The sequence below is a fragment of the Toxotes jaculatrix genome, chromosome 14, assembly GCF_017976425.1.
Source record: "Toxotes jaculatrix isolate fToxJac2 chromosome 14, fToxJac2.pri, whole genome shotgun sequence".
In the NCBI taxonomy this organism is placed as follows: Eukaryota; Metazoa; Chordata; class Actinopteri; family Toxotidae; genus Toxotes; species Toxotes jaculatrix.
In genome coordinates, this window is record NC_054407.1 from 22,767,442 (window position 1) to 22,780,234 (window position 12,793).

The window sequence follows — 12,793 nt, forward strand, 5'->3', positions numbered from 1 at the left end:
TCGTATATTTCTAATGAGAGAATTAGAGATCTTTCTGCTAGTTTCTGAGCCCATGAGTGGACAGAAATATAGGGCATGAATGTAAATGAGAGGACAGGTTATGTGTTAACTTTATATGGCCTCCTACAGAGGAAAGTAATTAACACATCTTCCCTCTCAAACTGCGTGTGCGAACAGCAGTGTCAGGGTCGGTGAATGAAGGACCAGCGGGTGAACGTTGACTCAGAGCGTGACTTTTCAACTTTCTAACTTTGCCAGGAAATTCCTGGGGACTGTCTTATCTCCAAAACTCAAAAGGTCAAACCTGCAACTCTTTCCAGTCCCAAAGCTCCCCTGAGTTCAGTTTTGCAAACCATTTTTCTGCTTACGTAGTAAAACTTCAAGGTCAGCATAAAATTCTGAAATTGGTGAGGGATACAATTTAAATGCAGATATGCACAAAATACAGATGTTAAAAAAAAATTTGTCTGAAAAAAAAAAAAACGAATAAATGAATCCCATCTGTAGTGGCTGGTGGTAATGACAACGACTGCACAGTTAAAACAGACTTAAAATAACAGTTCACCTTTATGAGGTCAAAGCATGACTCCATCTAACACAGAATTACTGCAATAACTGACTAAATTCATTTCATCCATCACAGAACAACCTGATAAGTCGGTTCATAATGCTATAACCTTAAACACAGCAGCACCACCAACTTAGGCGGCTATTAACTCCAGACACACACACAATGGAAAAACCAGAACCAGTCAGCCTTATTTAAGACCAGGGACCTGTCAGAAGTGATCCTGCTAATCTCCCTGATATGTAACACAGCCACTTGGCCCCTTTAGAATACAGCTGACCCGATACGTGGAACATGTGTGACCCTCTGGCTATGGGTCAAGGCCTCAATGCCAGCTTCAATAGAAAGGCTCATTTGTGTCAGTGGGTAACGTGTAAACAGATTTCTGCAAAAGAGGAAGACGGGGAAAAAAAATCTAAAAGAGGAGAACTCTGATTTCCATGGATCAAGGGGGTCCACAGTGTGAAGAAGCACAGGGATTCAGTCTGAATTCAAGGTCAGATGAAAGACGCTCCCTCTCCTGAGATGGTCGCTCAACCGTGTAACCAAAAGTATATCATTATTACGGCAACCTATAGACCCTGCCTATATATCAGAATCCTGCCCGAGAGACTGAGGAGGAGAGAAACACAAATAAAGGATCAAAGATCTCCAATTCTCTAGTCTGACAAAACACTGTAAATCAATCAAAGAAAGAGCAACACCACAACACATCTGCACTGCCAACAAAAACCCCAGAGACAGGGGAAAACAGTGGGCTGAGATTTAGTCTGAGATGAGCTTCATCCTCAGGACAGGCTCACTCAATATCTGGCACTGCTGTATGAGGCTGAAAGGTCACTGTGTGGCTTTGTTGAGTGGAGTCTCTGGGACTCAATAACAGGACTGTGGCTTGCTGACTGGGCAGCCAGAAAAGCTGTTTACGCTGGGATGCACCCTGCCTTTCATGCTCGGGCGTGCCTCCTGAAAAGCTGCCTGTCTTGGCCTTAAGCTTGGGAAGGAGGGAACTTTGAGAAGATGTAATGTCCGCATCGTGGACAGACACTGAGTTCAGAACCCCTCTGCTTCACTGTATTCTGAAGCACAGTGGTGAAACACAGGCATTGCTAAATTAGCTCTGAAAATAAGATTGAAACGCTCAAAAGAAAAATTCTGGTTTATCATTTTTGACCCTTGGTTAGAATCTGAAACAGGAAAGTTGTTTGTAAACAGACAGTTTGGGGAATAGTTTTATTATTCACCTTAGTTTTCTCTTCAAAATAAGGTTGTATAAAACCTGTGTGATCATCTGAAGCTTTTTCTTTTTGCCTTGTTCAACTACTTTTAGCAATGTTGCCACGATCCTTGATCGGAGCAACTGAACTGCTGGTGTTACTGCTACTGATGGAACTGACAACCAGAACTACAAATCCAAGACCTTGAGCTGTAATTAATAAGAATTCTTCTTTTAGCCTGGAAAGGAAGGTGCTCTGCAGGATTTGAGAAGTCTGCATTGTGGTCTGACTTCAATCTTAGAACCGCAAAGCCACAATATGTTCTAAAGCCGTGTGGTAAAACAGGGCTTTGAGAGAAAGATCGAAGCAATTAAAGACTGCCATTGGAGGACTTTGCTTCTTTCGGCACAGAAGAGGAAGTGGTCCAAATTGGACCTAATTCCAGACTAATGGGATTTTTCAGATACATGCTGTCACTCTAAAACCCCCCAACGACAGTGAAGCTTCTTCCACGGATCCCAATCAAAGCATTCCAACAGATAGAGCGAAGGCCTCGAAAGGGCGATACAAAGTAAGTGACAGAGGCAGATGATGGACAGAGCTCTAATCCTGTGGATTAGAAATGAATGGCCTCATTCACACAGGCTGCTCTTCCCATGCCTATGCCTAATTCAGACCTACCACCAACTGTACGTGGGCATAAACTTTAACAACCGTTCACTCATTTAGACGACTTGGCAGCTTTCAGAGCATTGATGTGCCCTTGAAATGAATGCAAAGCTGCTGGTGACCACACAGTTTCGGGCAGTAAAAAACAGAAACAGCTGGAGACGACCCCACCAGCCACCAGCTGGCCCACAGAGACCATCCGAGCACGTACAGCATGGCGGACTGCTGAGGCAGCTTCAAGTGGACCTTGTCTGTTTTGTGATGAGGGCCCTTGTGGTTAGTGGCTACAAGTGGGGTGACCTTGAGGGTACAAGAGCAACAGTGTTGGTTCACACTTCAACGTCTCAGATGAAAGCATCACCCCAAGTTACACGCGGCACAGACTTTCTTAAATCACACCAGTCTACTTCAGCTCCTTAAATTAAAGGGCATCTTCTGCCCTTGTGCAAATTAACAGTTGCTGATTCATACAAAATCACACCTCGCTCTTTATAAAACAAGAATTGCATTCTGTGATATCCTATCTATTTCATTTGCCAATAATCCTTAATACATAATAATCAACTTTTTAATTAAAAGCCACCGTCTTAATTAAACATTTAATTAAGCGTGGGTAGTCATGGGATTCGCATCTCGAATGTGACTGTTGTACTGACTAGCTCGCCAGCCTGTAAAATAAACTTTTACTGATGTACAGATACGCAGAGAGACCAGCGCATGTCGTGAATATGTGTCCCCCCTGAACGCAACAGCTGTGGCGGTTAGATTCTGTAATCTTATCAGATGGGGGAACTAGGCCCTACATCCTCTGACACAGAGAGAGCAGCTGGTGGAGGCTTTCTCTGCTGTGAAAAATGAACTGAGATGCTGAAGATGATAATCCAGGTCTATTGATCGAAGGCTCACAGACAGCTAAGAGGGAGACTGATGCCCTTGCTAACTTGTGCTAGCAGCTAACGCTCCATCTGTGAGCTGCTGTACGGCAGAGTCCCTGTTATCTACTGCAGGAAGAGCCGCAGAGATTGCAGCGTTTCCTCAAGCAATTACACACTTCAACAGACCTGGAATAGATGTTTCTCGCTACCTGTTACTAATCGGTGAATGTGGTGAAGATGTTTATTGGGAAATTTTGCATAAGATTAGTAAGATTCGTGACATCCTGCCCAGAGTATAAACAAAGAGGGTCTGTTGATGCATGGTACAAACATAAACTGCCAACTGTCTCATGATGTATACAGTAATATAGAATTTATGTGAAGCAGAATTTTTTTAGTGTACAGTTATGATATTATTATAAACCTGGGTTATGTTTTAGGAGGAAAGCCTTTCTTTGTAGCAGATTTTATTTGTAGAGTCTCAGAGAGGAGACAAAGTTCATAGTTTGGCATTTAATGTTTTATGCAATGTTATGTTATGTTCTTGTCTGACCACTGCAACTGTTTTAACTGGTGTCTCATAAACCCACGAGGGCGTGTTCATGATAAAAGAGAAAACATAATCATTTGAACAAAACAGAAACACTAAAAGCCAGATGTTGCCGGCTCACATTTAATATCCAGATGTGTCACTTTGATGATGCTACATAATTTTAGCTATGTCCTGTATATGGGTGACTTGGTGATACTGAACAAGAACAACGTGACGTGCTCTGGATGCAGAAAGGTGGAAAAAGGATTAGCTCGGATGCTTGACAACTCCCAGCCTCAGTGGTGTCTGTTGATGCGGTGGAGAGATTAGAAGGGCAAAGAAGCCACTGTGTCTGTGGAGTCTGAGGCCATTTAGGCTCTCATTAACCTGATCTTGCTTTTACTCTGGATTACGCAGACTTAACCCTGAGACAGCGATAGAGCCATATTGATCAACAGAAACATGGCAATTAGATGCCAATCAATACAATATCACCACGCTTAGCAACTCATTATCAAATCCCTGGCATTTGCATCATCATGTCAATGGACTAAGTAAGACTGAAGTGGGAATGCATGTTGATAAACTGCACAAACAAATCAGTGTGCGAAGGAAGATAAACAGCCAGGCAGAATTTGTCATTCTATGTAAGAGCTTGTGTTGACAGGGAGGTTAAGAAGCTGATGAATCTAGCTAACACGTTCTTTAACCCAGGCCGAATCAGACACCATCTGGACGTCACGGCCCGGATTGGATCATACCGCTTCCTTCTCAGAGGGCAGAGCGCTGGCGCAGCGCCGGCACGCCACGCCAAGCTGAGCGGCTGAGTGTGTATTCGTGGTGTGTTCATCAGGAGAGAAACGTGGTACTTTAGTTAAGTTTTTGAAATGGTCCCGTAGGAGGAGCAGCCACTGGGAAGCGTTAGCAGCAACTGCAGCTCTGCAGAGGAATGTAGGTGGATTTGAATACACATTATAAATCGACATGAGTTATGATCCAAGGTAATGTGTGTGATGAGTCATTGGAAATTAGTTTCAGCTGGTTCAACAATTGATACAACAGTCAACCTTCTCGTCTTCTTTCATGACTGTAAAAGTACTGAAAAATAACTCAGTAACTTTACACTTTGGCTTCCTGCTCCAACAATGTAAGAGTTTAAGTTTGAAATTGTCCGTATTTGTAAAACACTGCCCATCATCCCAAGAGAGGTATATAGTGTTCTGGAAAAGGAACGACTCATTTGTTTTCCTCAGTCGGTAACGGTAAGCCACTTTTCTGAAAATGATTAATTTCGTGCAGCATATGAACCCTCACACAGATCCCATCCGGCAACTTACAGTAGCATTCATTCTGACCCTTGGCAATCCCACGGGGTGTCAACACTTGTGCAAAGCAGACAGTAAACATTGGAATCCATCGACGGAACAGATTGAATTTAATTGGTTTGCAGTTTTATAGGCCATCTCTATTTTTCCAGGGGCACTGCTGGTCAGAAATGTCGGAGATGGTAATATAATATTTGACTGATATTAATGCATGCCCACATACACACACGCGCGCACTTAAGGCACGATGGGTGACTGGTCTTCGATTTCAAGCTATGGCGCCACTGGAGGCAATAATGGTGTGGCACGCAGCAATATGCCTCCTTTTAATTCATGGGCCAATTTCATGCTTGCACACATAAGCGTATCGATGCAGGCCTGCTCAGTTACAAGCAAATAAATTGGACGGCGTTCCTGATATCTGCAATCCTGCCCTACTTTTAACGAAGGTGGGGAGCATGCTGTCCTATGTGGGCCATTTAAGTTTCATTACTCAAATCCCCATTGGATTGTGAGATGGAGCCGCATTTGGATATGTCACTGTAATGTCTGCAGAGGCATTTCACGTGTGGTTTAACGGGAGCTTCAATCCCATTTTCAGTACGTATCGAAAGCATGTTTTGTAATGTGATTTCAATACGTTCTTTGTAATGTGTTCTGAGATTGAACTCCACCACGGGATTAAAGTGAGGAGAGACTGTGTTGGATCTAATCTCATGGATGTTGTCAGTGGAAAATCAGACATACGATAAAACAACACGCCTCCCTTTTATACAGACAATTTGAAAAATCCATTGGTGTGACAAAACAATGTCTTTTAGCAAAGCTGACATCGGTGGTATACGCTCCACTGTCCTGATGCGTGACGTGTACAGTAACATGGTTAGCCACAGAGTCAGCATTTACTTTGAGTAAAACACAGAACACCTTTGGTAGAGATGGATGGTCACTACAGTCTCTTTATGGTGATACTTCAATCCTTGATGATTAAATGTTTGCAAAGTCTCTTGTCGGCTTTGGGTTCATTCAACCATCACAATTCTTTTTGTCAGTAATTCCTGACATTGCAAACTTATTGCAAGTTCAACTCCTTCAGTTACTTTCCTCCGTTTGCTAGAATATTCCTTATTATCTATGATAGTCTTTCCTCATCTCACCCACAGAATTTCAATTTCCTCCTTCCTAACAGTGAAAGGCTAAATATGGAACGGGATATCAGATCATTAACACTGGCTCCCAATCTAACATGCCATCGCAGTTGTAGTGCTCTGATTTAACAGTGACAAAATGGTGGCTAATCTCATCCATCATTGACAAAGATGGTCTCAGTGTAGGGAGTGAGAATAAAGGCATCTAAAACCGGACAAGGACGTAACGGACGGTGAAACAAGCATACGTACAATTGTGATTACGCTTTCTTTCCTCTCTCTGCTTCAGGTTTGAGAGACTGTCTTGCTCTACCACGCCTTGCACCTTTGCTCTGTTCCCTACATACACTGACACTGACTTGAGGGTTAACAGGAGACGGCATCCATCACACCACACCATTCGGTCAGTCAATGGGCAGATCTGTGCTGTCAGATAAGCCACTTACTGTAACATATCTGAGCTTCACAACGCTGTCATGATCCCACCAATCACAGCTAATGCTCGCAGGCCACTAGTCTTTGTGATTCACGGCCGATCATCATGATTCAGCACATTGAGTCACCTGGGGAAACTGTAACCAGGCAACAAGGTTCGGATAAAGGGTCGTCGTTGGTAATAGCTTTACCACATCCAGCATCGCACCCTACTAATTATTCCTTTCTGTGTCAACATGGCTGTAAAGTAGGCTCTTCTAGCCCATTAACTTGTAGAGGTGCTTTAACAACTCCGCAGAGAAGTGAAAACTAGTTTCAACCTGCCTGCGCCCACAACAGCTGTGTTTTCCTACAGGTTGTGCAAATTACTGGCAGCAGAGTTTGAGGACACAGAGTGTGAGATGAAAGTGTGAGGGGAAGAGGAGAGGATTTTCAAACCAGCAGGGTGAGTGCGCCGTCTTATCAGCAGTGGATTAGGGAAGCATTAAAGAGTCAAACTTTCTTTTTTACATTTTTATGAGGTCTCAGCTAAACTAAACATTGATAACAAGGCCTGACTTTTTCATACTCATGAATAAAGTTCAGTCTGAATCAGTAAGTACATTTGCACAAGTTCTTTGGCAGCGGTCTGTTCACTCTGTCAGAGCATCACAGAGCGTAACTTAAGGATTCTTTCCTTGTTTTAACAGTGGAGGTTAGAATGGAGTCTAAAATAATTCAGGTTCAGCTGTGGTTTCAGTGCAGACGTGACGCAAGCGGGCAGTTTAATGTACGACATCACCCTACACATCATAATGATCCTTTAAATATCCCTCATTAAGTCACTATGACAGTGACTACATGACTGTAGCAGTTACAGAAGAGTGACCCACTACTGTGGAAGTGCTAACCCTCCAGGTTAACCTCAATACGGGCAGGTGACAACAGGATGTGTAACAACAGAACATGACCTTATATGGATCCTCTCAGAACAGAGAGGAACTGTGAAGATCCATACTCCCCTGCACAATAATGGACTTTGTGGTGCCAAGGTGCAGTAGTGCAGAGGGAACTGGACACTTTGGGTGATGGAGAATACAAGTAAAAAATAACTATAATGACTAACACCGACTTTGAAGCCAAAAAAGATGAGTTATCTCTGTATTTATCAAAGGAGGTCTTACAAAATGCAGCCTACATTAGCCTGCTGCCACAATGATGTGTACATTAGAAAGCAGGCAGCCTGAGTGTGACATTATTCACGGCAACCAGAGAAAGGATTCGTCTCTTCTATGGCAGCAGAATGGATTACCCTTTAAAGGCAGAAAAAGGAAATGAGGGACGAGACAGAGAAGGAAGTAGTGAGATAGCAGTCATTTGGGCTGCAGCTGAGGCGACTGTAACTAAAGGAAATAAGTAGAGCGAGTCTAAATTAGAGTTCCAATACCAGTTTTGGTGAGAAAGGTAAGGGTTTGACTGATGCATATCTCCAACGCTGGCTGATAATTTTGGACTGGCCTGGTGTGGGGAGGAAGGAAGAAATGAAGAGGAGGGGGAGCAGAGAATGGAAAGGAAATCGAATTGGAGCAGCCTAATTTCTGGGGCAGGCATCGCGGTCCAGCAAGGATGGTGCTCTCTCTTTCTCTCTGTCATGGCGCCTGGGGGGTGACGGATGGACGTCTCACTTGTAATGGTTCCCATTTTCAGAGAGCTGTATAATACTGGCTGACGGAAGCATCGGCAGCATCTGATAAATCATAATCTAAGTCAAATTAGGATCCATTATCATCAGGAGGCGGGGGGCCCCTTTCCCTCTGTTTCGGGGCTGCATCAGAGGAAAATGAGACCAGAGGCATCTTGTACAGGCAGCAGGCAATTTTTAGAGAAAAAGAGCAAGCATCTGATGCATGATAGTTATGTATGTCCTGATGCCACAGAGAAGCTGGAATTTGGCAAAGCCATGATCACAGCACAAGCCCATTCTCACGTGCACTTAAAGCTCCTGACATTGAATTATTTACAACACCCAGATTTATTATATTATTATATTAATAAGTGCGGCAGTCCAGTTTGCCAGTTGGAGATATGTACATAATTATGTTTCAAGACTATATTTTAGTCCTGATGAAGATGTTAAGATGTCAAATCAGTACTTTGGGATTCTTAATTCCACTTTGGTACCTTATAATGGACAAATACAGAGCAAAAAATTTGTTTTTCCAAACAATGCCTCTTGGGAATGGAGCTGAAGTGCAGCACTCGTTCAGCAAGCATTCATTAAAAACTGGGTCTCTACACGCCAACTTCATGAAATATTCAAAATACAGTAGCTTTTGGAGGCAACGACAGACCATCAAAAAAAAAACGAAACAAAAAAAAAAAAACACATCACACTTCTGTTTTGCAAACACCTGAAGCTCTACAGTTAGAGCAAAAAAAAAAAAAAAAAAAAACACCTCGGTTTCATTTTTTGTTAGGTAATTTTTAAAGGCTAAGCATTGTTTCTCTGGTGGTTGAGACCTTGAGTTTTTACCACACTGCAATAAATGTCACTGATGCGATGAACTTTCCTGTTGGTGGGCGTTCAGACTGAAAACAGCCCTGCATTGAAAAATGCTATGGGCTGTGTTGGGGTGTGGGGAGGGGGGGTTGCGTCAAGTATTGGTGAGACATGAAATACTATCTGGGAAGTCCAGTTTGAGTGATATCTCCATGAGTTTGAAGGCTTATCAGATGCCAAGAAATCTATCATTTTCTCCTTTGTTATGACAATTGTAAGCAGCAGAAATACAGCAGTCACATTACAGATGAATGTGCGCTTTCACACATCTGACTGATCAACACAACATGTTGCCAGATGAATAAGGGGGCTGTGTTTTTCTCACGCAGTGCTGGTGTCTGTCTGAATGTTGATGCTGATGCAAGTTTACTGATTTCTGCAGCTTTTATTTACTTAGGAATTTCGTTCCAAAACAAAACAATCGTGCCCACAATGAGATCAGCAATGACAACGGTTCACATGAGTGTGGGCTGAATGGTCCTCTAACATCATTACTGGCCCTGGCACATGCAGATATGTGGTCCACACACACACGTCTCTGGGGACGAGCTGTGGATGTAGAAAGGGCCTCGCTGAGTCGACACTCGCTGAGTGGAGCCACAGGATTTGCAGAGCTAAAAAGTGGTAAGTTGCAGACTTGAGAGGCAAAGCGGGACCTGAGTTACACTGATTTTTATTTGTTTTTCATTCAGTCATTACTTTTCTTATTGGAGCTTGAAGGTCGACAGACCAGTTATTCATTTTACATAAACACCTGTAAACTAGTACGGCAACCTGGAAGAGTTCATCTACATCGACCTTCCCTGTTCATAACAGTGCTTCTTCTTCTTCTGCTTTAAACTTGTTTTATTTTGCAATTTTCACTTAACAAGAAAAACTGTGGTTATTCAACTCCACATTCTGCAGTTTGTCTCAACCACAAAAATTATTCATGCCGTCACAGCAAAAATTCACAGAACTAACATCACTCTCTCACTCCAAACATTAACTCCTGGTTAACCTCTCCTGGTGACACAGATGTTAGAGTTGCTCAGCTTCACACCTGTTAGCTGAAATCTCCAGACTCCTGCTGTCATTCTTAAAGGAAATCCTGGGTCCCCTCCTCCTTGTCCTCCACCAAAGGATCCCACAGAACCAGCTGCAGCTGAGAACGCTACCAGGCACCACATAAAGACTTTCCTGCTTCTCCTCCAGACAAACGTTTCAAAGGAGGCCCACCATGAAATACCCATAGCATCAGCAGGGTACAGACGCTTCCTCTTTCTTTCCCCCCTCTCCACCTCTTCCTGGCTTTCAACTCGACGCGGCCTGAAGTCCCAGTTGTGCTGACAAGTGGGACTGTTCACAGGTGGAAACTCTGTGTTTTGGTGAGTCAGGGGGAAATTAGTTTGAAAAGTAAAGTGAAAAAAGGGTGGAAAAGTGGAACAGATTACAGTTGGGTGGTACGGTAGTTTCAGTAGACTGCAGTGGTAATAATCTGGAACGCATTTTTGTCAAATGCCACCAACATTGTTGCTGCTGTAGTTAGAGAATAATTTTGGAACCATTTGGAACCGGAACTGTTTCAAGAGTCTTCAACACCTGCAGAACCAGAAAAGCAATTCTTTTAAAACTGCACTGAAAAGCCAAAGACAACAAAATCCTTCTTATATTTCCATCACTTGGAAAGCAAAGTGTGTGTTCTCTTACAAGTGATTAACATAAACACACATGATGCTGTGGGTTAGAATGGACAGATGTGAAGTGTTTGAGATATCTGCTATTCAGAGACCTATGGAAATTCCCTTATGAAGTCCATACATTCATTTTCACTGAAACTGGACACAGTTATACGCAATGTTCAGAAACGACAGCCTTCCCTCGGTCATGCTCGTGTTCTCAGGTTAAGAAGACAATCTGAATTACAGTGAGCCGACTACGCTCTCACTACACCAACTGATGAAAGTCCTATGATAATCTACACTTACTGTGCATCAAAGAGATGAGAAAAAAAATGTTTTCCTACTGTCTGGTAAGGCTAACCTGTTTGGTGGAGCAATGACAGGCCACAGTGCATTCTAATGCGGACAGGTGATACAGCAAATCCCCTGGAGGGGCTGACTGGAAGACACCCCCCCCCCCCAACACACACACCCACCCACCCACAAAGGCTTCGGTCTGCTTCCTGCCAGACAAAGCTCCCAGACTGCTGTCAAAATGTCTTCTAGCTAGGTAACAGTGGCTCCAGCAGGTCCGCTGACAGAGGGAGACTGTGTGGAGGTCTGCACAGGTTTGTGTGTGTCTGTGTGTGTGTGTGTGTGTGTGTGTAGGATGAAAATGCAGTAATATTTCCATCTAGTAAAAGAGGCACAGTTTTCTTTCCTATTTGAACTTTTTCACTGTCACCTTACTCTGAATGTAAGACCAACTTTTACCCAAAATCTAGATCAATCGAGCAGCTAATATACAAGGCACAGCAACAAGGAATAAACTGTGGTGTTACCATTATGTACAGTAAACAGATGGTGGACTGGGAGCTTTTTTTTTCTTATTGTTTCACAATATCTGCAGTAATATAAGAGTATTCATGCAAAAACACAACTGTCATTATATGGTGGAAAAACATACGATCTCCAACTAATTAACACAAATTTTAAGAGGCTTCGAAGACCCACGCAGATCCCCTGCTCTACCTGATGCAACAGAGAGACACACATGCGCCCACATGAAAGACATACAAGTGCAGCCCCTGAAAGAGCACCCATGGAAAACTCAAAGGGTGTCACACAGTCTTTGGCAGACACCCGTCACACGGTTCTCCACGGTTCAGATCCCTCTGGGGGGCTGGTTGCTGTCTAGAGAACGCTGTCAAGATCCCTGGATGGGAGCTGTTTTTGAATTCAGCGGAGAGAAAAGGACGGGGAGGAAGAGACGAGGTTGACGGCGGCAGATAAAGGAGCGAAGAAGGAAGACAGTAAGGGAAGGGAGGATGAGGATGGAGGACACAGGGCCAAGTGTGAAGGAAGGATGATGGTTGAGGAAGAGGAAGAGGGAGGAGGGAACAAAAGGAGATGAGTTTGTGGCGGGAATCAAAGGAAGATGAGATAAGAAATGTGACAGGGAGAGAAAACAAACACAAAAACAGCTTGGAACAACTAAAGGTGAAGTTTTTGGCAAGTGAAGACAATCGCTAGACTAACAGCCTCAGTGAAATATGATTTCAATTCTGCTGTGACAAACCTCATTGTAAGATAAGGCAGGAAATACTGCAGATAAAGACAGATGGGGTATGGCATGGGACAGGCTCTGTCTGAATCCAGGATAATGGTTCTTATTTATTATTATGTGATTCCTCTGATTAAAACCATTTGCTAATACAATGCAACTATTGCCCCATTTCAGTCCTCCCTGTCCTGACCTGAAAACTTATCCCTTACCAGACTGGGTAACTAGGAGGACGGTGAATGGCAACAGTAATATGTTTTAGAGGCGCTGTGCCACCACAAACC

At 43.3% G+C, this 12,793-nt stretch overlaps 1 protein-coding gene across 5 annotated transcripts in view; it reads right to left on the minus strand.

Moving 5' to 3' along the window:
• The window catches only part of LOC121192624 (partitioning defective 3 homolog), a 217,153-nt gene that overhangs the window by 30,383 nt on the left and 173,977 nt on the right, over positions 1-12,793 (minus strand). The window lies entirely within an intron of this gene.